The 27650-nt window shown below is 42.9% G+C and overlaps 1 long non-coding RNA gene and 1 other non-coding gene across 3 annotated transcripts in view; one reads left to right on the top strand and one right to left on the bottom strand.

Annotated features, from left to right (window-relative positions):
- Positions 1–27650, bottom strand: part of LOC143442538 (uncharacterized) — a 77190-nt gene that overhangs the window by 37723 nt on the left and 11817 nt on the right. Inside the window, exons 1-2 of one of the 2 annotated variants that reach the window (XR_013110783.1) lie at positions 16176–16298; positions 15059–15292 (exon numbers count right to left, since the gene is read on the bottom strand). This is a non-coding gene — a long non-coding RNA (uncharacterized LOC143442538). Of the gene's footprint in view, positions 1–15058; positions 15293–16175; positions 16299–27650 lie in introns of those variants that run through there. The other variant, XR_013110784.1, reaches the window with a different exon arrangement.
- LOC117712188 (small nucleolar RNA SNORA17) lies at positions 22850–22981 on the top strand. Its single transcript, XR_004607255.1, has one exon. It is a non-coding gene; the product is annotated as a small nucleolar RNA SNORA17 (small nucleolar RNA).

The following is a 27650-nucleotide window of genomic DNA, read 5'->3' as shown; positions in this document are numbered from 1 at the left end:
AGGAGCTAGCTTTAATTCAACTAACACTGAACCTGAGTTCTGAAGTCTGACCTCCAGGATGAGAATCCCTGCTTCCTTCACATTCACAAACCTCTCTGAGCCTCAGTGTCCTCAGTCATTATGAGTATCAAATAAAATGATGGCGATTTAGCCTTGTCACCTAGCCCCTGACTAGGCCAGAGACTTCCAGACCGTAGCTTAAACAGAATCACCTAAATTATCTTACCATTATCACCATCATCACCACCATCATCATCGTCAAACTTTTAAGTTAGCACACAAAGCAGAAGATTTTGTTATACCGTTTTCCTAATATATCATCATGCTTCTTTGTGAGCCACCCCTCTCCTCTACTGTCTCCTCCCATCCTCTCTATCCCGCCCCTCACCCCAGTTAGAATGGCTATCACCTGAAGGGTCCGGAGGCAGACAACACATCAATAAAGCTGGAGCCCCTGGGTCAGAGGGCACTGTGGAGACACCTGACAGAAACTCACAAATGGGTCATTCAAACTGAGATCACATGAGACTAGTGAGGAACACTGGTACTAACTACATGTCCTTTAAGGCAGGAGGCCCACAGGGCACGGCAGGACAGGTAACTGGCTCCCTTGGACCTTCCAATCCCACTCAGCTGGAGTCGTATGTCTGCCTGCTGAAACAGGGAAAATATGAAATGGCTGGGAAAACAAACTGGCCTTCACAGGCAAATGGGAATAACCAGATACTAAGGCAAAAACAGAAAGAAAAGAAAACAAGAGAAATACAATAGAGAGAAAGGATACACACCAAGGAGTAGAGGAAATGACAGTAGACAGAAAACCTCCATTTCCACAGCTTTCCTATCATAGCCAAAAGAACACACACACACACACACACCACATGTACATACACATACACACAAACCACATACACGTGCATACACACATACACACACACCACACACACATGCACACATATATATCACACACAAACACACCACACACATGCACACACACCACACATGTATACACCACACACATGCACACACACCACCCATGTATACACCACACATGTGCATATACACATACAGGTATGCACATACTACACACATCACACACATGCACATACATAGACACATATTCACAAAGACATATAACACATGCACGTACATGTATAAACACCAACACACACATAAATACATGTACACACACATACATGCACATACACACGTATGCATGCACACACTCACACATACACCCACATACACACATATACACAAATACACACACATATACACACACACACATCAAGGCAAAGAGGAAAAAATGAGTACAGACAGCATCTTCCCCAACCTTAGGCGGCAGTGGAACTCGGATGGAGCTTTTGGGATGAGTGGCCTCACTGGGTCATCATACATACATCTCCTTGTCCCTGTAGAACCCTAAGTACCAGAGGGAAGAGTCTCAGCCATATACATGAAGAGCAGGTCACTAAATAGCTCCTCCCTCTTTTGAGAGGAGGCTTCAGGAGATGGATGCACAGAGAAAGCAGAAGGGATTGAAGGAGGTGAGTGTAGCTGCTGAGTCTGTGGGTGCTACACTCCAGATGCCTTCATCACAAGTGCAGGTAGGACAGTCGTGTTTTATAAAATGAAGCAGGGGAAGAAACAAGTACAGACCCCAGAAACACACTTTCCCTAGAAGCCCAAGCCTGACTCCTCTGTCGCCTTTATCCGTGGCAGAAATCCGCATCTTGCCATTTAAGGGACCATGAAACCTGAGTGGGGAGCCGCCTTGTTTCCTGGCTCCCTTTATTACAATTCCTTCTAATTTAAAATTTATAATGAATGCAAACAATAATCAGTTTGTAAATACTGTTTTTAAGTTCACTAGAGCTTTGCCGAGATATTCCTTCTAGGTAACAAGTCTGTGGCTCATTACTCTCTCATTAGCAAAACAGAAATAAAGATGCAAACAAAAAAAGGAAGAAGGAAAAGGGAAAAAAAACCACTCTCTCCAAAGATATTGTTGGAGTCTAATTGCCTGCAAGGAATTCTTAATAATGTTTACTAATGCCTTTTCAGACGTGCCAATTTTATAATGCTCATTCCAGACTCCAGGTGTGACGTCTGTGGTCCCTGCTGTGACACTTGCTAGTGAATTTAGACACTGTAAATTGAGGTTGTGGGGAGGTTTTAGCCCCATCTTATGTCCCCAGAAAGAAATCACATTCAGCAAGCTTCAGAAAGCAAATTGAAGGTGTTGACATCTTTAATATATGTGTGTGTGTATTTGTGTATATGGACATAACACCACCTCATCCTACCTCAGCAAGGAACATCTTCTCAGGCATGCCTAGAGGCTAAAGGTACCACCACCACGTCCTCCTCTTCCTCTTCCTCTTCTTCCACCTCCACCACAACCACCAGCAGCAGCACCAGCATGACCACCTCCACCCCTGATTTAAGTCCATAACCTCTGGTTATGGCAGATTATCATCCAGCCTGAAACAGATATTTTGGAATTGTTCTTGGTATTTGAGAAATCTAAAAACAAATGAAAACATTCCATAGCAACAGAGTCCATGGTAAATATCAGCCTCTTCGTCTCACTAGCACTGAAGCAACCATGGCCAGCAGCTCCTAAGTAACATTGTCTGGGGTGGGCGGGAGCAGAGAAGGCATGTGGCCTTTGTTTTTCCTTGGACATAACCCACAAGTCACTTAGTACTAGGGAATAGCTAGGAAGTAACTTCTTGGCTATTGTAAAATCTTCATAGTTGGAGGCTTTGTTACATCCGCCATTGCTCTGAAATGACACAGAGACCTGGGACATTTATTAATAAGTTTCTTGCACTATAGCTGGGCGGGGTTCTGATCTATTCTAACCCAACCATGTTGCCTACTATGCAGCCACATGCTCTGTTACCTGCCATCTTAGTTTTTTTTTACCCTGGCTGTTCCTCTCCATCCATATCCTCACAGTTGCTCTCTCATGCTGACCCTCATCTACCTCACTGCAGGTCACAGACCACAACCACCCTCTGTGCTGGGAGGCTAAACCACAGCCACGCAAGGCTTGTCTGTGCTAAGAGGCCAAACCTCCTCCATCTTGGGACCAGCCTCCATCTTAAAGAAAAGAAAAATCAGCCTGAGAACTTGGCCTGCAGCAGAACTCAAGCTACACCCAAGTACCAGGAAGGACCCCACAACTTGTCCTTGGTCAGAGTTACTCCCTGGCTACTTTCTAACAGCAGTTAATCAAAGATTAGCCTGATTGTTTCAAAGGTATTTTCAGACCCTTCGTGATTGTATATGGTCTTACTTCGAGCACCCACCTGTCGGCTTATAGTCATTCTATTAGATGCTTGCCAGACTGGACACCCCCTCCTTCACCCCCTCACTTACTCCTATTTTACTATAAAAACTTATCCTGCTGAGGGTGGTTTGGGACTACTCTGCCTTCCCTTCCTGTCCTGCTCTGTCAGGGTTCGGTTGGTTGAAGGAAAGCCCAAGGTTGTAATAATGAGACCCTAATCGGAGATGGCTCCTTGGTGGTCGTTTGGGGTTCATGAACGCTTCCGGTACAACAGCACTATCACTTGTAGCCAGTTCCTACCTTCTATTGTCTGTCTTTGTTTTTTGAAACAAGTTCTCATGTAGCCCAGCCTGGCTTTGAACTCAATACACAGATGAGAATGACCTTGAACTGTTGACCCTGTTAACTCCATCTCCCACTGGAATGGCAGGGATAGGCCACCATGCCTGGTATACATGCTGAAGATAGGATCTAAAACCTCAGACACAGCAAGCAAGCAGTCTACTCACTGGGCTACATCTCGGTCTCGGCCCTCGTCTTCCTCAGCTGTTTCTCAAGCTTCCTCCTCTGTTGTCTAAACGGACTAAATGGTTAAAATGGACGTCCCACACCCGTCCCTGGGGCTTCTACAGCAGCTCTAAGGAGGAGCAAATTAGAGACGATTTTACTCCCCTTAATGTATGCTGGCAATCCACTTGCCCTTAGTTTTGTAGCAAGGAGAAGGGAAGGGGTGGGAGAGAGCCTGAATGCTGTCTCCCTCACCACTCTGACACTTCAAGGGAAGTTTTTGGAACTGGTTTGCAGTCGTCTGCTATTGATGACACAGGGAAGACGAGGTAAAAGCATGTCAAACAGCCGCCCACAACGGTGCTTATTCTCAAACTTCCTATGGCAAACACTGACTCACCTTGTGCATGTCAAGACCCTCCAACAACTGTTTATCATATACACAAGACAACCCAGTTTTTATCCAGAGCTTATAAGCAGGGCTGTGCTGATCTGAGTACGTCCAGGACCAGAGTTCAAGTTGAAATCCAAACACTAGATTCCAAGTAATTTTATTTTACAAAGTCAAGATAATGAACTAGTTTTAAAATATTTTGTGCTCCTGGTAAATACATATTACATGACAAATTTTAAAAAAATACAAACTATGGCTTTTAATTGACAGGATTATAAGAATATAGCATTAAGTACCTAAAAGTTGGCACAATATCAAAGGCCATGCAATGTGATAATTTAATTATATTACTCACATTTGGTGTTGGATGAACTGGCGAGGTTTGAATGAATGATAAAATAAATGCATAGGTAGTCATAATTATTATACATTCAGTCTATAAAAATTTTGTAGCCTTAATTTTGGCAATGTTAATAACTATGCTATTCCAAGCATGGCTCTTACATAATTCATAGTACATTGACAATGATGATCTAAAATATTGAAAGGTAGTTTTATTCAAAGCACATAATGTCTGAATGTGTTTTCATCAAATGTTTTAATTAATACAACTGAACAAAATCAGAAGACCTACAATTTCTTTTTATTCTTGCAAAAACTGCTATTTTTGTTCTAAAATATTCAAATTAGCCATTATATTTTAAAATTCAGAGGTTAGTTATATTAGTGAATGTCAATAGTGTTCTCAAATTATTTAAAGGAATCTCAACTTTACATTTTAAATTTTTAAATTAAATCTTACTAAAACTTTTATAACAATGAAACTGTTCGTAATTGCAGCTTCGAGGTCACCCAACTGTCAATGCACGGATTCATTACCATACCACACACTTTTGCCACTAAATAAACAGAGCCTAAAAACACCTAAAGTGAGTTTTTTTAACTATTATAAAATGTTTCTTAAAAAATATGAGAGCCGGGCAGTGGTGGCGCACGCCTTTAATTCCAGCACTTGGGAGGCAGAGGCAGGTGGATTTCTGAGTTCGAGGCCAGCCTGGTCTACAGAGTGAGTTCTAGGACAGCCAGGACTACACAGAGAAGCCCTGTCTCTAAAAATCAATATATATATATGGAATTTTTAAGCCAGGTGTGATAACACATACCTTTAATCCCAACAACTCACCAGACAGAGGCAGATGTATCTCTGTGAGTTCAAGGCAAGCCTGATCTACAGAGCGAGTTATAGGACAGTCAGAACTATGTAGAGAGACTCACCTCTCAAAAAAAAAAAAAAAAAAAAAAAAAAAAAAAAAAAAAAAACTACAGTAAGAGAAAGAGACAGAGATAGAAAGAAAGAGAGACAGAGACAGGAAGACAGTGATAGAGAGAAAGAGAGAGACAGGGAGACAGAGATAGAGAGAAAGAGAGACAGACAGAGACAGGGAGACAGAGATAGACAGAGACAGACATAAAGAATTTCAGAATCAGCTGAAGAGAAGAAAGAAAATGAGTGGTTAATACTCAGAAAAATAACATCTTGTTATGCAAAATTGCTTCTTGTTCCTAGTGTCTAGGAACAAAAATTCTAGGTCTGTCATTAAAGTCACGAGTCAGGAGTCACATATGCACAGTGAACAGCGGAGACCATAAATAAATTCTTGCATGCTACCTGATTTCTCCTCAGCTAGCTTTCTTCACCCTCATACAATTCAAGGCCCAAACTATGAAATGGGTGCTTCCCACAGTCAGGGCCTTCCCACTTTGATTAACAATCAAGACAACATCCTCCCCTCACTACCACCACCCCCAATGCCACACACAGATATACCCACAGACCAATCAGTTAGTGGTAATTTTCACGTGACACCTCCTTCTCCCTATTTCAGCCTCCCAAGTTGCTGAGATTTAGCAGGAGTATAGTGAGTGGCTGGCTCAGCAGAAAGTTTTTGGTATCAGAGATATGAGAGTAATAATTTATCTTATTAGTTTGCCTCTCTGTTCCCCTATACTCTGCTCTTTAAAATCTTCCCCATACTCTGCGGCTGTTTCCAAGATCTTCAACCGCAACGGCACAGCCATCAATGAAACCGTCATTGCTTCTGGATCAAGATAACCTTTGGTTTTTGAGGACAGAGAAAGGTCCCTCTGGGGCTAAACACTGTTATATTCAAGAGTTTCAGGGAGCACAGAGCACGTGGTTACAAACAGTACAGAACCGTGAGTCTGCTAAGAAAGTTGTACTTCCAGTGATTAAAACCCTCCGGAGCTCTTGCCTGGGTCTAAGCATTGCCTAGAATATCCTATGTGACCGGCTCCCTTCTCTTCTTCCTCTGCCATGCCAGCTCACTAGGACTGGCTTCTTGTACCACCTTGCCTACAGCAGCCATGGGAGTACCTCAGGGGACTTTTTCTGTCTCCTATCTCAGATGTCTTTCCTCTAGATATTGGTGTGACTCAAAGAACATAAGTACTCCTTGTCTCTGCCTTAAGACCACCTTGTAGAAAAACCTCCTCTGATCATGTTACCTACTGCATTGTTTTAACCACTTGATAGTCCCTTTACCCTAACTTAATTCTAGGTAAGTGCTATAAAGAGTAAAATAAAATATTTCTTTTTTTTTTTTTTTTTTTTTTTTTTTTTTTTTTGAGACAGAGTCTCATGGAGCCTGGGGCGGGGGTTGGGGAGAGGCTTGAACTTCCAACCCTCGTGCCTCTAACTCCTAAGTGCCAGGATAACATGTGTGCATGCTGAAGATGGTTTGAGCGGTGTTTGAGGACCTAACCCAGGCCTTGTATATGTTAGGCACATGGTAGTACACCCTTCAGCCCCTAATAGTTCTTCACTGCCAAATCTGTTCACACAATGCAGCAAAGTACGATCTCCATAAACGCTCGGCTCATGGAAGACACGCATTATTGCTTATACTTTGGTTCTTTCCCTGCCTGGTGTTCTTGCGTGAGTCAGAGGCTGGGGTTCGGGGATATCCTTAGACAGGGATCCTTGATCACTATGAGGATGGATTGGTTCAAGTGCCTCTTTGAACAGCAGAAATACCTCAGTTATGGGCCAGACTTCCCGTCACCAAAGAGGCATGGAAGACCGAGGTGACTAATAGCATCTCCAAGTTATGGGAAGACAGTAATGAGAACGGCCACACCATATCAAAAGCCAGTTGGCTTCTACAAGTGATCCGTGCTCTCAGGGGTTATCACTGTTGGATGGAGTTTATGAATTCCCCACATTCATGCCTCCTCATTTACACTCCTCTCTGCTGTAAGAAGACTGAGGTCAGTTTCCTCACTGTCTGCATTCTCTTTCCCTTTGCCTTGGCACTTACGGAAGCATCAACCATATGCCAAACGCTGCTCCTATTCTGGCAGTGTTCTATCTCATTTAACCTTCATGCCAACCAGCCAAGCAGCTGTGCCTTATTGCCCACAGGTTATAGATACTCAGAAGGATCACTCAGAAGGATGAGGAAGAAGATATTCCGGGGGGATCATTTTTCTCAAGTTTATAAAATGCTACAGACATGTTTCTAACAGCCCTGTCCCCTCAGAAACTCACGCTTAATCCTTGTCTGGGGCTTCTTCAAATCCATTTAGACTCTTTCCATCATTCAATATTCTCTGAACATGTTCTAATGGAGTGTGTATATTTAAGATACAGTCCATATAGTTACAATGTTTTTCTCTAAAATGAGAGACACATACTCACATACCATACAAAAAAATGAAGGCTATAAATACATGGGGCTTAAGAGATGGCTACCCAGTGCCTGCTGCTCTTGCAGAAGACCTGAACTCTGATCCCAGCACCTCTGTCAGACAGCTCACAACTGCCTGTAATTCTAGCTCCAGGGGATCTGATGCCTCTGAAGATCCATGTGCATGCACACACAGCATGCACACACGTGTACATACAGAGAGAAATCAATTGTTTAAAAGTTTTGCGATGGCATAAATGAAAAATATACTTCATAAGCTTATGCATTTGAATACTTGGTTCCCAATTGTTTCAGGGTGTTATGGAACCTATAGGAGGTGCAGCCTCGCTAAAGGAAGTGTGTCCCTGGGAAGCAGCCTTTTCGAGCTTGCAGCCCCACGCCACTTGCAGTTTGTTCTCTTGGCTTCCTGTAAAATGAAATGTGATGAGTCCACTCTTTCTTCCATAAGTCGCTTTTGGTCATATTCTATCACAGCAACAGGGGAGTCACTAATACAGTACTGTGATGTATAAGTCCACAACAGAAATGTCATGAAGTAACAGGTATTCAAGAAATCTGGACAAAAGAAAGCTAACTAGACCAACCCCCTGTGGGCAATGCAGTGGAATGTTACTCCCCTGGGCAGAGATACAGACCACTTGTGTGTTTCCTAGGCAGTATGTATAGTTCTCACATCACTTGCCTGGAAACAGGCCGGGTGGCTAGCAAACTAAAAAGGTGTGCTTCCTGGGAGAAAATTAAATTAAGATAGGGTGGATCTGGGCTCTGTGAAAAATGGGAGGCTGCCTTCCTGACTCCAGAGATTCCATTAAAGAGAAAAGTGCTCAGCATTTCTCTTTACTCCCAGAATGAAAGAACATTTTGTAATCAAGAATCAGTAAGTGGACCCTGGGAACCCTCTATCCTGTACCAGGTCAGGTTTCAGGGGAGGCTCTTCCTTGTAATCCTCCTGGGGGAGTCAGCCCAGTGTGGCTTGGCACTGTGCTAAGAAGCTCTATAGTCCTGAGAAAACGACCTAATTCCTCTGTGCCTTCCTTTCCTCACAGAATAGATAGGACAGTCCTTGCTGAGTTCTGTTTCTGCAAGTGTTAGGTAAGATCCATTAACATATTGGCATGTTCTTAGAACCTAGAAACTATTTTCTTCCTTTCCTTCTTTTCCTTAAAAATAGTCTCCAGCCTTCTAAAGAACTTTAGTCTGCTGTTTTTTTTCAATTATACCTTGACTAAATTCTTACACTCCCGCTAGGCAATTCCAGCCTTCCAGCTCTAAAGAACTGTAGTCTGCTACTTTTCAATTATATCTTTTGACGAGGTCATCCTGCCTAGATGCATCCGAATCCTGCCCTGTTCCACTGGCTTTCACTCTTCATCTTGGACTCAAGGCTCCAGGTTCCCTGCTCAGGCTAAGAATACACAAAGAACATCTCAAACCTATTTGAGTTTCTGAAGCAAATAATTATAACAATCCCTGCTTTCTCCGGTAATAATCAGATACCTCATTGGGATAAATGGCTTGGCCATTGGGTTTATAGTTCTTCCACTTGAGAACTGAAGTATTATTTCATAAAATTGTGCTGTGTGGTATCATTATCATTTAATTATGTTGCACAGAGGGAAAAGACATAATCTTGTCATTCTGAGCACTGGACTCCAGCTTTCCGCTCAGTCCTTGACTTCTCAGGTTGTCTTCTGCATCAAAACTTGCTGTGAAACTAGAGAGTCACTGGTTGGTGTATCCTTCTTAGCAAGATACCATCTTGAAAGGGACAGCTTAATACCCCTTTTAAATGCTATTGCAAATTGTACAGACTACAGTAGGAGGTTTTATGGGGGGGGATGCTTTCTGTGTGTTATAGTGTAGCTCACACACCTTGGTCTGAACCCCAGATACTCAACGTAAAAGCTGACTTCTGGTGGCCTTTATGAATGTGTGGAAGGACATCTGAATCCCATTGGTTGTCTGCTGTTAGGACAAGATACTGTGGCCAAGAAAACTTACAGAAAGAAGCAAGGCTTTGAGGCTTATGGTTCCAAAAGGATAAGATAAGAGTCTGTCTGTCAGCATCACAAGCATGATGATGGGACAGTGGGCAGGCATGGAGGCTGGACCAGCAAGATGACAGCCCATATCTTAAACCACAAGCAAAGAAGCCAAGAGAATGAACTCAGAATAGCACAAGTTCTCAAACCAGTGGTTCTCAGCCTGGGGGTCACCACCCTCTATGGGGTCAGGGTCACATATCAGATATACTGCATATCAGGTTTTTATGATTAACAAAATTACAGTTATGGAGAAGTGATTGGGGGTCACCACAACATGAGGGACCGTATTAAAGGGTCACAAGCTTAGGAAGGTTGAGAATCACTAATATAAACTTTCAAAGCCCACCTTCAATGACACACTTCCTCCAACAAGGCCACGCCTCCTAGGCCTGCCCATACAGTGCCAACAACTGGAGACTAAACATTCAAATGCCCGAGGCTATTGGAAGAGGCATCTCATTCAAACCACTGTCACACCTATGGAAATCACTCTTCCCTGGTCATTAAAGATGCCAGAGCCAGGGTGAGACAACAGTGAGTTAAGTGGCACCACCTAGGGCGAGGATCCAGAACTCATGATAAAAATGAGGTAGCCATGGCACCATGCAGTTGTAATGCCAGGAAGACACAGATGGAACCCTAGGTCTCTCTGAGCAGCCAGTCTAGAATTAGCAAGCTCCAGGCCAAGATTGGACTCTGCCTCCAAAACCAAAGTATGTGGTTCCTGAGTCATAATGCCCAAAGCTGACCTCTGGCCTTGGGCATTTAAAGACTTGTTCTCAGTCTCAGATGCTATTCGGGGAGGCTGTAAGAGCTTTGGGAGGTGAAGCCTTGCCTGAGGATGTGTATCACTGGGAACAGCTTGTTTACATCTTATCCCAATTCCTGTTCTCTCTCTCTCTCTCTCTCTCTCTCTCTCTCTCTCTCTCTCTCTCTCTCTCTCTGTGTGTGTGTGTCTCAGGTGTGCCTGTCTGTCTCTGTCTATCTCTGTCCCTCCCTCCCCCCTTCTCTGCTTCATGCTCAGGCTTGACCATGTGAGCTAACAACTTCCTGCCCTGCCCATCACTCCCTGTCATGCCTGTGCACCATGACTGACACGTACCCCTCTAGAACCTTACCTAAGCCAAAATAAATTCTTTGTTCCATAAATTGTCTTGGTCATTGCATTCTATCACAGTAACAGAAAAGTTACTAACACAGACCTCCCTACCCAATCACATGTGTGTGTGTGTGTGTGTGTGTGTGTGTGTGTCGCCAAATATACACACAATGGCACACACACATACACACAAATGCCAGACTACACTTCCTCAAAAAAAAAAAAAAAAGCCCTTATCTCCATCCTTTTGTCAATGTAGTTTATCATTCTCAATGCAGCTGCTCACAGGAAGTGTCTGGAATAGGACAGAGTAAGTGTTAGACCAAAAGAAACAGGTTCAACCACAGAAGTGGCACACAGCTTCTGTGTTCTCTACACTTCTGCCTCGGTTTGAAGTCTTTCAGTAGTTATTGCCTTGAGAAGAGCAATAGCGTCAGTTACTGTTCCTGTATGTGTGGGTTCTGGTGAGTTTCTTCAAAAAGCAAATCAAGTAGCACAAATAGAAAGAAGGGAAAGATACACATGCCACTCGGCAGGAGTAGCCTGACTGTGTGACTGTACGACTGTACAACTGTATGACTGTGCTGCCATCCAGGAGCCAACAGGGAAGAGGTAGCCTGCAGGGTAAGTGATGCTGTGGGAGGAGAGGGCTGTAGTTAGCGGCTGAATCGCTGAGTGTTTCAAACTGGTTGAAGGGAGGGAAGGGAGGTCTGTGGACTTGTATTGAGCATGGGGGTGGGTATATGAAGAAAGACAAGACACAGTACTCCACTCCATGGGAGAAAAACAAACATTCCCAACAGGAACAACAGAAGATGGACAGCTGAGGATGAGCACGAGGTGCCTCCTGCCACAACTTCAGTAGTCTTTGTAAAACACAAGCATGACCTTCCCTTGGCCTCATAAATCCTGTCTTGTCTTCTCATTGTGCTCTCAATAAAGTCTCAAATCACCAAGCAAAATCTGCAATGCTCTTGTCTGGTACCTGCCCCTTGAGCCTCCTCTCAGTCTGTTTGCTCCTCACATTCCCCTGCCTCCGTAAATACAGAAGACATTTGAATATTTCTGCAGTTCATGCTGTGGTGGACAGCACTTATAGCCATGTATATAGGCAAACACTGATTAGGCTTAATACAGTATAGGGATCTAAAAGAAGACGTTAAGATGTGGGGAGAAACGTGAGAGGAGGGACCACCATGCAGGAGGTAGGGAATGAGAGTGGGCTTGATCAAAATAAAATGCATTTGTGTAAAAAACAAATTAATAAATCAAAATGCAAAAGGTCAATAGTGACTGTCCCTAGATTTCTGGCTTCTGGGTAATTTTGATATATATATTTTTTGTCCTATCTTTCAGTTTCTAAATTCTCTACAATGATTGTGTTTTCAGTAATAATTTTCTAAGGGACTTTGAAAGCTGCATGTGAGGAAAAGGATTAAGGAGAAAATTTACCAGTAAGGTCTTTACTAAAGGCCACAAATGAGGACACAGAGCTCCTACAATGGAATGATCCACTAGGGACAAGGGACAGTCAAATCCCGACACATACTTACAACATTTGTGTGGAACGAGGCAGACCTGAAGGAAAGGTAAGTGTCACTCTACTCTGCCAAAGACCACTTGCAAACAGAAGTCATGGTGTGGGGGTAGATAGAATCAATGCATCTCTGAGGTTTTTATTTGGTTTGGTTTCCTTTTAGCTTGGAGACACTAAACTATTTTGTTAAGTTAAGTCCAGCACTGAGAAAAAGCCCCCTCTCTGTGCACACCATGTGTGGCTTTAGAGTTGTCATCCGGAGAGTGTTCTCTGTTCTCTGGGTTTGTTTCTTTCTGCAGCACTGGGCATTGAACCCAGGACCATATACGGAACAGTCAAGTATGCTCCCACTGAGCTACGTTCCCCACCCTGCTCATAAAACACTTTAAATAATAAACTTTGGTCATTTTCCACACATTAAATAATAACTCTTGGGGACTGGCAAGACAGTGGTTAAGAGTGCTTGCTCCCCTTTAAAAGACCCAGGCTCAGTTTTAGCAGTCCACGGGGCTGCTCAAAACCATCCCTAATGACAGTTCCAGGAAGATCTGACGCCCTCCTCTAGCCATTGTACATATTACACAAACAGGGCACACTGATACAGGCATACAGAAAGTGATTCAAGTAAAAAACCTTTTTATTAAAAAGTAATAGTTCTCCACAAATGAAAAATTAAGAAAAGGGAAAGTTAGAAATGGTTCATCTACTATCAATGAATAATTTTTAAATGATTTATTTATACTTATCTTGTGTGCATTAGTGTTTTACCTACATGCATATCTATATGAGGATATTAGATCCCCTGGAACTGGAGTCATATACAGTTGTAAGCCACCTTGTAGGTGCTGGGAATTGAACCCAGGTCCTCTGGAAGAGCAGCCAAACCATCGTGTTGTCTTTCCAGTCTGTCACCCATAGCTCTTGTAGTCTTCCCAGTCTGGTTTACAAAATGCTGAGGAATTAGGAGCTTGCTAGACACACCTTTTTAAAAAGCATTTCCAAGCCATCTTGAGAGTTGGAAAAGTTATTTAATTCCACTGGAAGAGTGACCGAACCCAAGATCCTACAATCAAAAAAGGAAGCCAAGCCATGGGAGGCAAAGCAGCATCCAGCAGCATCCAGCAAGCCCCACAGACGGACAGCTGAGCCCAGAGGAGAACTCGGGGCCTTAGACTCGCAACCAGTGCTCTCTACATAGGCAACCATCTTTCTGATGCTGCCTCCTGGCCACAACAAGCATTTTTTTACCGACCCTCTAGAACATTCAGACTTCCTCAGTGGTTTGTAATTTTTGGTTTTAGTATTAGTATTCTTTGTAAAAAGACATCTTTTAAAAAGAAAAGAAAGAAAGAAAGAAAGAAAGAAAGAAAGAAGGAAGGAAGGAAAAAAGAAAAGAAGGAAATGTCTGCCGTGATAACTATAAATATTGTCCGAAGTAAAGTAAATTTCCCAGCATTCCAAGAGCCAAACATACTCTTTACTATGATCTGTATTCCAGTTTACATTTTATGCACATCAGTGAAAACTATATATTTAAAGTAACAAAAATGGCAGTAGACGCTGGCTAGGGATAGTGTTCAACAGTTTACTGGCCATGGGAAGTGCTTCTGTGACAGTCTCAGGTGCCATCACCTGGCTCATGAGAGTGGCCACGCCCACCTGTCCAAGTGCAGTGAGTTGAGCTCCTTAGCATGGAGACTGTGACTCTTGAGAGCAACTCCCCCTTCCCTGGACCCCTGCAGCTCTTTTAGGGTGTACTTTGGATCCTCTGTGCCTTGGACCTAAGTCCTAGAAACCAGTCTCCCCTAACCCCATCCCACCTTCTCTCTGTGCCATCATGAGGTCAGCGAAAGCTATAAAAGTGTACAATTAGCTCCAAGGAGCGGCCTTGAGTGCAGGAGAGGGATTTGCAAGTCCTCAGAGGGCCGTGAACCCCATTTAGAGGGTAGAGGATGTGCCTTGGATTTTTGCTGTGTTTTTCCTTTTAATTGGGCTTATTATGCTACAACCCAGCCTTTGAGTCACCTAATAGACACAGCCTAAAAACAGTGTGATTGAACTGCCATCTTCTGCAGGGTGAGCAAATTTATTTTAATAAGTAAATTAGCCGAGCTCCTGGGGAGACAGAGGCAGCAGCTCAGAGAAACATGGTCCCAAGCTCATAAGCAGGACCTCCAAATGAGCTGTGTCCCATGCCTCCTTCCTTGCCATGACATCATACCCTAAAGCCCACTGCCCATTGAATGGAGACAGTTTAGATGAGAGAAACCAACTAATGGAGGTACCAAGGGTCAGCACAGGTCAGTCTGTCACAGTGCACACAAGTGTCAGCACAGGTCAGTCTGTCATAGCGCATACAACACGTCTAAGCATAGATAACCTCAAGGGACCTACAATCAGTGCTAGTTTACAGAAAGAACAATAATCAAGGAATCCTTAGCCATACTTACTCTGATTACTGCGTGCATGTGTGCATGTGTGCATGCATACATGCGCCCATGCATAGGTGTAGATTCCCTGGCACACGTGTGGAAGTCAGAAGACAATCATGGGTGTCGGTCTTTACATTCCACCTTGTTTGAGACAAAGTCTTTGTGCTGTGCACCACTGCTTTGGCCCAACTCTCTGGCCCTCGATCTTCAGAGGATTCTCCTGTCTCTGCCTCCCGTCTCACCAAGGGCTCTCTGCAATTACAGACATATGCCAACACATTCACAGGTCCGCACACAGGTCTGCACACTTGTACTGTTAGGTTTTTACCCACTGAGCCATCCTCAGGCATTCACTCTGACTTTTCACAGTGAAAACAGAGCAGAAATCAAGCATGTCCTGGGTACAGCCTTGTAATTTCGGATGAAGCGACGCAAGAGTGAAATATTTCATACTAAAACATAACAGAAATTAATATTATTATTAAAAATAGTGATGTTGAAATTTTTCCAACATGTGGACCAAGAATAAATTCATAAATCAAATATGTATCAATTAATATTATACTTCAAAATCATATGGGTTAAGATAGTTCTCTGTAAATCAGTGCATTCCATATTACATATAATATTTATGTCCACATGAACTGAGAGCACAGCAGACTGGATGAGAAAACAATCCCTGTATCAGAAAGATAAATATCATTAATAGGCTTTAGACTTCATTAAGTCCATTGGCTTTTGTAAGCTTCAATTTCCCTGTCTGTGCAAATAAAAGTATTTCTGAAACTCATCTAGAAGGATATGGGATAATTAAAGGAGAAAACTCATGTAAAAACCTTGGGGCTATATTTACTTTAAGTATGGTCATTATATGACTAAACTGTATATGACCTTGATTAAAAATAAAATTGCTAATCAAATAATTCTTTGACCACATCATCCACAGCTTTTCCCAATATCTTTTTATGCTAGAAATAAAATCTGCACCAGAACGGTTTGTACTTGCAGGAATACCAAACAAATGCTTCTCTTTTTGGAAACCTGACACCTGTACCAACAGAAACCATCATCGATTAATTACCACACTGGGAAGTTAAAGGATGCCTCAGAATGTTCTCAAAGCTTGACTACTAACATGGATGCTAGAGGAGCTGAGAAGACAACTCGGTGGTTAAAAGTGCATTCTGTCCTTTCAGAGGACCCAAGTCCAGAGGCTGGCAACTGAAGGTCACTCCAGTTCTGGAACATCTGATGACCTCTTTTGGCTTCCACAGGTACCTGTACTATGTGCACAGACAGGACAGACAGATAGACACACAGAGAGAAAGAATTTTAACTGTTGTTGTTTTGTTTTATTTACTGAGACAGGGTTTCTCTGTGTAACCCTGGCTGTCCTGGATCTAATTCTGTAGACCAGGCTGACCTTGAACTCAGAGATCTGGCTGCTTCTTCTTCCTAAATGCTGGAATTAAAAGCAAGCTCATACCACCACTCCCAGATAATTTTAAATATTTTAAGGCTTCCAAAGTGGATGTTAAAATAAAAATCATTGCTGATATGATTCAGTTGAATGTAATATATGTGCTATACATACATATAGGGGTATGTGTGTGTATGTATGTATGTGTGTGTATGTATGTATGTATGTATGTATGTATGTATTATAAACTATGCCCTTTCAAGTATGCTAAAAGGCCATGATCTTATGTTAAAAACATAATCAAATGTTAAATTTTTGTTGGTGAGAGAATACACCCCTATTATTTTCATCTTATCTTGTTATATTGTCCCAAATTTCTGCAATGGATCTGTGATGACTTGATACTCAAGACAAAAGTAATTTTGAGAGAATTGGACCAAGACAAAAGATTTCATCTCAATGGTTCTTCTGGAAGGTTGAAGGAAGACCACTAAGTTCATTCACTCATGTGGGAGACTCATGGAGAGAGGCAAAGGATATCTATGACTTCTCTGTGGCATATGTGTGCATGTGTGCATGTGTGTGTGTGTGTGTGTGTGTGTGTGTGTGTGTGTGATGTGTGTATGTATCTGTGTGGGCATATATGTGTTTGTATTTATATGTGTGTGTTTGTATGAATGTATGTATCACAAAAGGATGATAAAAAGCACCTAATTCTTGGTCTAAAAGACTAGATGAAGGAAGTTATGTTGGCTTTTAGCTGTAGGCACAGCATTTGGAAAGTGCTAAGAGAACACCCTCTGCCTTTCATATTCTAAGCAGAATGGCCCCCAACAGTTCTCAGGAAGATGTTTGCAAGAGTGGATGAAGCCTCTGCCTTCAGTGCCTCCCCAGAGGCCAAGCCTGTCCTCCCCACGGAGAGCCAGACTCTCCCCCATGTGTGCATTCTGATTCTGCCTGTCCTTGCTATTCATCCTATTCCCACTGTCCCAAACAGCCCAGAGCCCTGCAGGTCAGCAGGGACAGGAAGGGCTTGGGAAAGAATGAGGTGCTTGTTGGCCCAGAGCACATTAAGATAACCTCCCCTACCTATCAAAGGGACAGTTGGTGTGTGTGACCCATGACAGAGAGACCAGTGTTGACTTTGCTTTGTTAGAGACTATCTTGGATCCCCTGGTTTTGTTTGATGAATTGTTTGGTGTAGATAACACAGCGCTGTCTTCTCTCTCCAATGCTGCCACCAATAACAGATTAACAAAAAATGTGCTCTGCGTGTCGGAAAATGCAGCCCTGACTAAACAGTTCTTGAGGGAGAAAAACACTTTTGTGTCTTTTGTTGATGATTTTCCCATGCTCTGGGATCAGCTGGCCTACACTCAGGGTCATCTTCTCTCCTCTGAAACCATTAGAGGGTAGAGTTCAAGACCCAGCATGTGATTCTCAGCTAAAACTAAAAGAGATGGAAGGTAGGGAGCAGGAAACCCATGGAATACAGAAGCTCCCAGACAGTGGAACCCACGAGCCTGCTACAGAGAGGCGGGGAATCATAGCAGCCTTTGGGTACAGCTCAGAGAAAGCACAACCAAGAGTCAGAGAGGCTGTACAGCCTAGAGGTAAATGAATCTCAAGGGTCTGGAGTCAGACAGGCCTCTGTTTCCATCCCCCCATGGCTACCTGTGCAGACAAGCGACACAGATGAACTTCAGTACTCAGGAAGAGTTGATGACCAACCTCAGATGGCTTAGGGGCCTACAAAAGATATAGTTGGAAGACACTCAGGGTGAAAATTGTGACTGTAATGACATAGACATCCTTGGGTTCTAGAATTTTATTTCATTCCAGCTTTTAAAAGACAATCACAGATGTCTTTCTCTGTGTGGGAAGCACACTGGCATGAGAACCATTCCCTAAAGACTTTCTCAGTGCTTCTAGAAAGCCCATTATGAGGGCTGTGGAAAACCAATGCCAGCTTTGCACACCAATTACACTCAGTTATCACGGCTAGTGACTCTGGTGTCTGGTGACTAAAAGCCAGGCAGCATTCTGGTTATTGCTTCTGAGTCCTCTTATTGATTCCTCATAGAATGTTTATATGTGGTATTGTTACCATTAGCTCATTGTACAGAAAAGGAAGGCAAGGTTGAGAAATTTGTAAAGCCAACCCATAGAGAAGATGAGAAAGTCAGAATTGAATTGACTCTCGTGTGTAAGTATATCCATTTAAGGCAACTCCTCAGTTTCTGTCCTTGAAGAATTGGACACTCCTCTGTGAAGATGTGCTAAGAACTTTTCTCATTACATAGTTTGCTTTCACTCATCTCCTGCCATTCTGTAGGTTGGGTCTCCATTGACAGGAAGTAGAAATCACATCCAAGGGTTCTCCTAGTCAGACTTTCATTTCATATAGTCGTCTTCACCATTCCCTGAGGCTCTGCAGTGACCGCTGGTCACAGTTTGCTCCTGTGACAAATATCTAAGAGGAAGAGTATCAAGGAGGATAGATTTGTTCAAGTTCATGCTTTCTGAGGCTTCTCTCTGTGCTCAGCTCGCTCTGTCGTTCCAGGCCTGACAATGGTAGAAACTGTGACAGAAGCACGTGGCACAGAAAAGCTCCTCACCTCATAATATCCAGGTAGCAAAGAAATGAAGAGAGAGAAAGAGATCAGGATCTGGGGACAAGCTGTTTCCTTCTAAGTCACATCTTTCAGTAAACTACTTGCTAAAAACATCCCATAATATCCCATTGAGCTACAAACTCCTTTAAAGACTGATACAGTTAGGGATCAAGGCCTGTCACCACTCATTAGTAAGCTAAGACCCAAGCTTTGAACACGTGAGCCTTTCAGAGAGATACCTCACACCCAAATCATAACAAATTATCCACTCACCACCCTCTCTCTGCAGATAACAAAATGAGGTGGCCTGGAGAGAGAGCCACACAGTCAGTTCTTAGTTCAGCCATATCAAAAACAAAAAACAACAAAATAAAAACAGCTATCCAAATCCCTTGCTATCATTTCAATTTAACAGTTCAAATGCAACAGGTTTCTGGGCAAGAGAAGCATGTGCTTGTAATAGGGTCAAGGACAGCAGCTGGCAACCCATGTCCAGCCTTGCTTTTCAGGAGGTGTGACAACAGAGGAACTCTCAGCACATATCTAACCAACTGACACTTGCCACTGTAGCAATGAGAATGCTCCCTTTCTAGAAGCACAGAGCTGTCCTAACACATGTCCCCCTTGTCCCAAGATGTGACCCACTCTTTTGCTGTCCCTACCCTAGCTGCCCCACTATTGGGACATGCGTGGCCATTGTGCATAAATCTGCTGTGTCAATTTCCACTCTTTGTGTACAGACTTTTGCCACTGATTCTGGAAACCAAGAGTCATAACTGGTGAATTCTTCGTTTGGTAACAAAGAGTGTTTATTGAACCACTGCTTAGGAGCTGGGCCTTCAATAACAAGTGGAGGTGATCCTTGATCAGGTCCTATAAAAACACAGAGTAAACAAGAGGGGCTAGAGCCATGGCTCAGCAGTTAAGAGCACATGCTGCTCTTGCAGACGTCCCGAGTTTGGTTCCTAGAAACCACATCAGGTAACACACAACTGTCTGTAACTGCAGCTGGGGGGCAGGAGCGGGGTAAGAGAGATACACTGCCCTTCTCTGGCCTCCAAGGGCACGTGCACTCATATGTACATACACAAATATGCAGACATACTCATAATTAAAACATAAAAATAAATCTTATAAATAAATACTAAATAGACTGACACGCTAATTAATAAAATGCAATGAAAGATCAACAGGGTGCTATGGAGAAAGGCACTAAGCAAGCATATCTATCACAGTACTGTCAGAACAAGGTCACTCTGAGGAATCAAACCTCTAATTACCTATGGAGGCTCCTAGAGATGTCAATAAGATCAGAGCAGAGGCTCTTAACATTCTGTCCCTGACTGCATTCCAGATTTTCTGCCTCTTCCAAATCTTGTTTGATGTTTGTAAAACATGAATATAAGATATACATATTATAAAAAAGAAAGTCAAAATAAAAAGAAATGTTACCTACATGCCCACTCAGATTCACTTTATGGCTAAATGATGAATATAGTTTAGGCAGACACATGACTAGGTAGGCGAGTGGGCAAGGTGTACAGGTAGAGGGTAGGAGGGCAAACGATTGGATGCAGACTTTTGCAAAAATGGGAACTGTTGTTGCACAGAAGAAATTATAAGGACACTTTTAAAATCTGAAATATAAATTATTACAAAAATAGTTATTCGTTTGCTCTATACCAGAACAACAATTATTGTGTGATCTTCCAGAACACAACCACATGTGCGCACACACACACACAAACACAGACACACAGACAGACACACAGACAGACAGACAGACAGACAGACATACAGACAGACAAAATAGCATCATTCTATAGGTCCTCTTCTGCTCCTTACCTCATCCCTTGACAATATATTTTAGGGAAATATGTGCAATCTTTATTCTTTCTTAATGACTATTAATGCCTATTTTTACATAGCCAAGAATACTTTATATAATAATCTTGCATCCTGCCTTTTCACTTAATATTATCTCATTAAAAATTCTTACCCCATTAAAAATTATTTGTGAAAAACTATTCTAATGACTGCAAAACATTCTGCTACAGGAGTAAACCACAATTTACATAGACACTACCTAATTATGGGCATTTGGAATGGTTCAGAAAATCCTATTAATGGCTTCGATGAACATTATGCATAGCCTTTACTGTGTTTCTCCAGCTATAGGATCCCGACTTCGTTTCTATAAAAATTTATTGAAACCTCTTACAAACCCAGCATTGTTCTCCATTCTACTGTGACACCAAGAGCAGAAACGATGTGAATATTAATGTTTTAAATAAACAGAATGAAAGGTGGGCTGTATGCAAATGCTCTCCAGACGTGTCCATCTCCAGGTGGCTCTAGGTAGCAGGGCATATGCTTGTCCCATTATTTTCCTGCCTGACATATTTCTTTACAAATGTTCTTTACCCACCAATGGAGGGATGAAGAGTCTAGTTCTGAAAGGGTGGAAGCAAACCACGCAGCCACCTTAGGCTCTAGGGAAGACTTTCCCCTTCTACTTGAGGGGGAAAAAAAGATGTTTTCTAGGAGGCTCAGAGGGTTTCACACAAAGGTGTGAAGCTAAGGTTTAAGCTGTATAAATAATCCTGCAGCATGGCTTCTAAGAACATATATTCTGGGGAACCTCACCAAATTTGGGGAAGGGATGCATGACATCAGACTGAATGAGAATGGCTCCTTAATTGGCCCACTTTCTGGACTCTTATAGAACTGCTTCAGTCTCCATGAACAGAGGCTCTGTTTTCATGGGCGGAGGATCTGGAGCCAGAGGACCACCATTTCTTACACACATTATTTAACCTGGCTCTGATTTCTTTATACTTAAAAAGAAGGATAGGACCAGAATGCGCTTTGCAAGATTAATGAGAGAATTTCACTGACTAGTTTCTTGTGCCTAGAACATTGTATATTATTTATCATAATAGTTTGTCAGCTACGATATGAAACACAGACTTTCTTAACTGTAGCCTCAACAGAATGAAAAGCAGAAGTTCAAGAAGACTGAAATGCTTTATAGGAGCAACTGGAAATCAACAGTTCTCCAATACTGCTTGGTTGCACATATTAGATGTGTTCAATTTCTATGACCAAGGACTGAACAAAGCCATGGGACCGCCCTTCACCTATATGATATGCACTTATAATGGAGAAGATACTAACTTGCTTCCATTCATACTTTTTAAGATTGTTTTTGAGACAGGGTTTTTCTATGTCACCCTGGTTGTTGCAGAAGTCACTATGGAGACGAGGCTGGTCTCAAATACACAGAGCTCTGCCTCTGCCTCCCAAGTGCTAGGATTAAAGAGTGTGCCAAGATACCTAGCCCTTATTTTATTTTCAATTATGTATGTATATGTATGTCTGTGTGGGAGTGTGCACGCATGAGTGTAAGGGCTGCTGAGTCCAGAAGAGGGCATCAAAACCCCTGCAGCTGAAGGTTGTAAGCCATCCAACAGGGATGCTGAGAAGCAAACTCTGGCCCACAGTGTGAGCTCTTAACCACAGAGCCATCTCTTCAGCCCCCTTCTACTTTTTCTTATCACTCTGCTAAGATAGAGTAGGCATGCCAATCTGTCTGGAAGGCACTGCAGGCAGATGGAATCACATCAGCAAAGCATGTTTCCAGGAGTATATTGTGTGCTTGCACAATTACAAATGGCTCACTAAAGGCTGTGCTAGAACACATGACAGAAAAAGACAGCTCTCTAAGGGCTGGATTTGCCAGACCTCTAGAGGTCTACTAAGAATAGGGACAGCCCTACTTCTAAAGGAACTGTAGGTGTGGCTACTCTGACACATGTGCCTCAGTTGGTGGCAGAGAGGAGAGAGGCTATGTCTACCCTCAGTGTTCTGACCTATAAACATCTGAACGTTTAATAGCCTAACATTCTCTGAAAAAAGCAAGCCTGAGATGACTACCAGTCTGGTGCTGCACAGGCTGGGATGAGCTTCCAGGATGCTGAGCAAGCAGAACACTAGAAGAACCTCACCTGGGACCATAGCACAGACATCACATGAGGCCACTCAGGTGGACCAGACAAGGAGCGAGACCAAAAAGACCACCAGACCTGCGCCATGGGGCTGAGACAAGGAACTACTTTAAGATGATCTCCAGTCTGAAGCTGCACAAGCCTAGGGGTGGGAGCCTTGATCATGCTCAAGATGACCCCTGCCCTGGGTTCATAACACATAAGCAGGACCTAGCACTCCTGGGATCACTCCTAAGAAGATCCCAGACACTCAGAGACCTCAGATACCACAAAAAGAAGCAAGTAAGTGGTGGAGAAATGGAAAAGAAAGAAACAGAGGGATGTGGACACAGTGAAGAGAGGCAGAACTGCAGACTCAGGGGTAGTGAGGAACAGCCTGATGTGAGTAGCCAGTGATACCTCCTGGGACAATAGTAGTGTTCTGGCCTATGCTGCCACTAGGGTCCATGTCTGGGTTCATGGCCCTGTAGTAGCAGACCCCTGCTTTGGTGGTATGTTACCACCAAAATCCAGGCAGATATCTCTAGTCTGAGCTGCCACCTGGAGACATGTTAATGTCTGAGGGCTGCTCAGAACTGGCCCCATCCTTCAACTGGGCATTGTGGGAGAGCTATCCCTAGGGGACTAGAATGCAAGGGAGTTAGCTGACCCTGCCTCTCACCAGCTACAGCACTCAGGAGAGTAGGTCTTGCACCTTGCATGAGCAGCACAATAGAGCTGACGCTGGGGGTGGGGGTACTGGTGAGCCAGCCCCAAGGGCGTGAGCATAGGGAGAGCTGGAAATGTCACTTGTCAGTCATGAGGTGACGAGGCTGAAGAAGAACCAACCCCCACCCAACCTCTTACCCCTTGCCACCTATGGCAGGCAGGAGAGCTGGCCCCAAGGTCACCAGAGCAGGAGAAGGGACTCTCCCCATACCTGCTGTAGCACTCAGGAGAGCTGGCCCTGTCTCTTGTCTACTGGACAGTGATGCAAACTAGGGAGGGACAACCTCCTCCCCTCCCTTATCCCTCACCATCTACAGCAAGCAGGGGAGATGGCTCCATGAGCGTGGGAGAACTGGCTTTGTCCCTCACGGGCTGCAACACTTGAAAGAGTATGCTCTACACCTCGCCTGTGCAGCAGGGTAAATATGGCCCCGGTTATGAGGGTTGGGGGAGGTGTGGGGTAGAAAGGGTGATGTTGCTGGCTGACCAGCTCAGATACCTTTCACGCCCAGATCCAGGGATTTGACTTAGCCTACTCCAACAAGATTCTATCCCATCGATGAACTAACTGCTAGAGTGCATGAAGGTCCACAGATCCAAAACTACTGGATCTCCATGACACAGGGCAACAATCAGATATCCGAGAGACATCCCAGTCAGGTTCCAGTGTTGACAGAGTAGCAGAAGCCAGAGGCCTTGTACCAGAACAACGAGTCACTGCAATGAACATTTGCAATCGAAGAAGTGTGGACAAAGGGGTGTAATGTGGACACACTGTGACACACTACAAATGAGATTTTTCTTCTCTGTTGCAGGGGAGGTCACAAAGAGTGGAGGGAGGGTATGAGAAAAGGGGGAGAATGGGGTTGGGGTGCATGATGTGAAATTCACAAAGAACAAATAAAAGTTAAAAAGAGAGAAAGAGAGTAGTGGCACATACCCAACAACTCTAAGAAAAGAAACAATCTCTATGCTCCTTCTAAATAATGTCACAAAGGTCCTGATACATTAATAGTGGATGACTTCAGTCCCTGGTCTCATATTTAGGTATAGAAAACTCTCCCAACACAGAAAATTCCAAGATCAGATGAATTTGCTTCCAAATTCTACTAAACCTTTAGGAAGATTTCACCAAATTTTCCCACAAAAAATAAATCAAAAGGGAAGGTGCACCACTAACTCACTTTACAAACCCAGTATTCTGACACCAAAGCCAGATAATGACACAATAAGAAAAATAATTTAAACTGCGGGCCAACTTCCCTGATAAAAATAAATGTAATATTTTTTCCATCAAGTACTTTACCGTTGAATTCAACAATGCATTAAGAAGATTTTAGTCCATGACCAATTTGGTTCTAAACCAAGGATGCAAGAAAGGTTAGTTCAACATAGGCCAATCAGCAAATGCAATCGGACAGAAATAAAGATGGAAATCACACAATCATCTCCATAGTTTGAGAAAAGGTCCTTGACAATGTCTGATGTCATGTCTGAAGAAATTAGACACCAGAAGAAGACAGGACGATAAAGCCTGCACATGATAAAGCTACAGTCAATATCATACTGAATGAGAGAAAGCTGAAAGCATTTCGTCCAATATCAGGAAGGACACAAGGGTACCCACTCCTGCCGCTCTCACCATGTCCAAAGTCTTGACCAGATCAGTGATAAAGAGAAAAAGGAATACAGATAGTAAAAGAAGTTATCAAAGTGTCCCTATTTGTAGATGATAGGACCCTATATTTCAAAGACCTTAAAGATTCCACGTGGAAAAAAAATCTCAGACCCAATACACATACTCAGCAAAAATAACAAGATGCAAAATCAACACACAAACACTGACGGTCTTTCTATATATCAATCATAAACTTGCTGAGAAAGAAATCATGTGAGTTTCGAAAAGTAAGAATAACAACTATGGACAACCTAACCAAGAAGATTAAGGTTCCCTACAATGAGAATTTTAAGACAGTTTAAAATCAGAAATTGAAGACAGAAAGACCTCTCATACTCATGAACTGGGAATTAGTATTGTAAAAAAGAAGAAGAAGGAGGAGGAGGAGGAGGAGGAGGAGGAGGAGGAGGAGGAGGAGGAGGAGGAGGAGGAGGAAGAGGAGGAGGAAGAGGAGGAGGAGGAAAGAAAGAAAGAAAGAAAGAAAGAAAGAAAGAAAGAAAGAAAGAAAGAAAGAAGCTTGATTTTCAAAGCAATCCAAGTTTTCAATGCAATCCTCAGTCAAATTCCAATGATGTTCCTCACAGGACTAGTACCAAAAAAGACATCCTATAATTCAAACGGAAGCACAAAATGTATAACCAAAGAAATCCTAAGCAGAAAGGATAATATTGGAGGAATCACAATACTCGGTTGTACATTAGATACAGAGCCATGATAACAAAAAAAAAAAAAAAATCATATGATACTAGCACAAAACAGGCATGTAGAAGAGGAGAGGAGAATGCAATGGGATAGAGAACCCAGAATAAGTGCTCACAGCTATCGGCAATAGCCTCTTAATTTACAATAAAAATGTCAAAAATATTCACTGGAAGAAGGACAGCTTCTTCAATAAACGGTGCAAGAAAATGTGATATCCTCGTGCAGAAGAATGATAGTAGATTCATCTCTCCCACTCTGTACCAAAAAAATCAATTCCAAATAGATCATGTACTTTAATGTAGGACATGAAACAGCTAGGAGATAATGCTTTAAGGTACACACATAGGTGAGGGCTTTCAGAAAGAAAGAAAGAAAGAAAAAAAACTCCAAAAACGAAGGAAATAATCCCAGGAATTGACAGATGTGATAGCACAGAATTGAAAAGCCTCCATACGGCAAAGGAAACCATCTGCAGTGTGAATAGGCAGCCTCCAGACCAGGGAGAGATATTTTTGCCAAATATGCATTACATGCAGGATTGGTGTCTAGAATTCAAAAGGAGCTAGAAACTTAAACAACAAGAAGAAATTAACAAAATCATGTGACCAATAAGCAAGCAGATTGAACTGAAGAGTTGCCTCTGAAAAGCAAGCACATGGGCGGCATCATATACCTGAAGACAAGTCCAACATTTTTAATCACTGGGAAATTTGATGTTAAAATTGTTTTAAGAGTCTGTATTACTTTATCACTGCCATGACAGAATACCTAATTTAAGCAACTGAAGAATGAAAAGGCTCCCCACAGTGAGGAAGTCATGACAGCAAGAGTCATGTTGGACCCACAATGAGGAAGGAAAGAGCTAGCTTCAGCTTGCTTTTCTATTATTATTATTTTTTTTTCAGTCAAGAACTCCTGTGCATGTAAGACTGCTGCCTGTGCTAAAGAGGGTCTCCCTATCTGTATAAATCCAATCTAGAAACTTCCTCACAGATGTCCCCAGAGGTGTGTCTCCTAGGTGACTGTCTTAGTTAGGATTTTAATGCTATGAACAGGCACCATGACCAAGACGATTTTTATAAAGGACAACATTTAAATGGGGCTTACAGGTTCAGAGGTTCAGTCCATTAACATCAAGGTTGGAGTATGGCAGCAACTAAGCAGGCATGGTGCAGGAGGAGCTGAGAGTTCTAGATCTTCATCTGAAGGCTGCTAGCAGAATACTGGCTTCCAGGCAGCTAGGATGAGGTTCTTAAAGCCACAGTGACACACCTACTCCAAAAAAGATCACACCTATTTGAACAGGGCCACACCTTCTAATAGTGCCACTCCCTGGACCAAGCATATACACACCATCACAATGACTCTAGATCCTGTTAAGTTGACAATCAGGATCAACCTTCAAAGATTCCCCCTTGCCCTAATCAGAGTAGCTGTTATCAAGAAAACAAGCTACAACAAATGTTGGTGAGGATGTGGG

The sequence above is a fragment of the Arvicanthis niloticus genome, chromosome 6, assembly GCF_011762505.2.
Source record: "Arvicanthis niloticus isolate mArvNil1 chromosome 6, mArvNil1.pat.X, whole genome shotgun sequence".
NCBI lineage: Eukaryota > Metazoa > Chordata > Mammalia > Rodentia > Muridae > Arvicanthis > Arvicanthis niloticus.
Note: the sequence above shows the minus strand (reverse complement) of the source record. Positions and strands in the feature narration are given on the sequence as shown.